We start from the raw sequence: 2145 nt of genomic DNA, 5'->3' as shown, positions 1-2145 counted from the left end.
GGAATCCAAAAATGCAATTATTTTGGGGATGAGGGGTGAGGTTTACCCACTTTGGGGTAGTTTTGTACTTTTTTCACATTTTGACCCCTGCCCTTCGAACTGGGGCAACATGGGGGGCCAACACTATGTGCCAATGGAATCTATAGGATCAGGCGCAACTTCCGTGGGATATAACCTATTTGCCCATTTGAGTTTTAAGGGGTGAAAAATGCGTCGAAAATGTTGGGGGTGAGATTTTTTAACTTTCAAAGGCGAATTCAGGGCAGAAGAGAGGGTTTTTCGGGAAAAAAATGTTCATAGCCTAGGGCTAATCTTCGTTTTTAATTGTACTTTGAATTAAAATTTAGATTCAGCCCAAAAATGGCCGATAACGTAATGTTTTTGGACGAAATCAGTAAAAAAGTAAAAAAAAACGTCCAAAAATCTAGAAAAATGCTGATAACTTTTGAACCGTATGACAAATATCGATGATTTTTATATGTAAATTGATCAGAATGAGCTCAGCTTTCCAACGGTTGTCAAATCAACTTGATCCGATCAATAGTTTTTGAATTATGGATGTGAAAATGAAATTGACACTTCATAGGTGCGCAAAATACTTACAGGAAAAAACTTGCAGACTCGATTTTAACGATAGAGGTATGGTTCCTTGGGCAAATTTTTTTGGAATGACCCATAGAACACGGAAATCATAGGTATTTGGTCGATTTTTTTCACTCCCTACAAATCGACCCGCCCTATTGTACGTGGATTGAATCATACAGTGTGTTGCCCACCGACGTGGCCACACTTGAAAAGTATATAAGAGGATGCGTTCTATTCGCATGTCCAACAAACAGTTCTTACCAATTGAAACGTTAATAGTAAACTTTTAATAGTTAGAAGCTAGAAAAATGCTGAGTCGAAGTTCTTTCACACTGCTGCTCATTGGCTTGATGGTATCCGAGGTGAGTCGACAATTTCAGTCGATTTTTTTTATATTTTTCATGTTTGATACTTTTCGTGGACAATTTGTGATAATTTTTTCTGAAATAATTTAAAAAATGAAAAGTGTCCTATTTTCAAGTTCTTAAATTGAAAAAATTCTTCTATTCCAAAAAATTGTCCACCGGAAACTTTTATTCTATTAAAAACAGTTGAAAACTGTTATTAATACATAATGTATTAATCTTATCCGTTGTTCCCATTCCAAATGTATCACTTTGATTCTATTTCCACAGTTCTTAATCGGGGATGTGAGCGGAGCACCACCCGGGAGGAACGGTAAGATTGAAGTTTCATTTATTTATCCAGTTTAACTCTTAAATTCCATATACAAAGCACCTTGTAACGAAGAAATGGGAACCTCATTTGACGACCTGAGAAGAAAAACCTTTCCTACAAAACCTGTGCGCAGAACACAAACACAGAAATTTTTTAGTCAAAAGGCGAACAGCAAATTCGCGAGCGCAAAAACTTAATATATTTACAGCGAGCGCAGAAGTATAACAAGCCCACTAGCATGCAAACTCCGTATAAGTAGGCCTGTTATACTTTTGCGCTCGCTGTAAATACATTAGGTTTTTGCGTTCGCAAATTTGCTGTTCGCCTTTTGACTAAAAAATTTCTGTGTTTGTGTTCTGCGCACAGGTTTTGTAGGAAAGGTTTTTCTTCTCAGGCCGTCATTTATGCTAAACTTTTCATACATATTTTAGTAAACGAAAAAGACATGTATGGAGAGACAGCTCTGCATAGAGCTGCTTTTGCTGGTAATTTTGGACATTTTTTTTTATAAAAAAAAATGTTTTGTTCAATCCGTTTCATTGATCTATGAATATTTTTCATATTCTTTCAGGCAAAGTGAAGGAAGCTGAAGACCTCACCACTGAAGGAGCCGACCCTAATATTGGAAATAATTTTAATGAGACAGCTCTGCATTATGCTGCTAAGAAAGGTAACGTTGAATACTTATTGTTATTGAATAAAAGATTGACCTGATTTTATCCCATCGATCGGTGTTATTGTTCAGGTCACAAGAGTGTCGCCGAACTTCTCATCCGCAAAGGAGCCAATCTTGATAGTGAAACTAATACGAAAGAGACACCTCTTCATTGTGCTGCTGCCCATGGTAATTTTGAATACTCTTTTGGAGTACTATGCGCATTA

The 2145-nt window shown here is 36.7% G+C and overlaps 1 long non-coding RNA gene across 1 annotated transcript; it reads left to right on the top strand.

Annotated features, from left to right (window-relative positions):
• Positions 1-889: 889 nt before the first annotated feature.
• Positions 890-1852, top strand: LOC129571832 (uncharacterized). Its single transcript, XR_008688350.1, has 4 exons — positions 890-947; positions 1221-1263; positions 1695-1748; positions 1835-1852. It is a non-coding gene; the product is annotated as an uncharacterized LOC129571832 (long non-coding RNA).
• The last annotated feature ends 293 nt before the right edge of the window (positions 1853-2145 follow it).

This window comes from Sitodiplosis mosellana, unplaced genomic scaffold (genome assembly GCF_009176505.1).
Source record: "Sitodiplosis mosellana isolate CC-2019 unplaced genomic scaffold, AAFC_SMos_1.0 Smas_scaffold_3495, whole genome shotgun sequence".
NCBI classification, from domain to species: Eukaryota; Metazoa; Arthropoda; class Insecta; order Diptera; family Cecidomyiidae; genus Sitodiplosis; species Sitodiplosis mosellana.
This window is presented reverse-complemented; position numbering and strand designations above follow the sequence as displayed.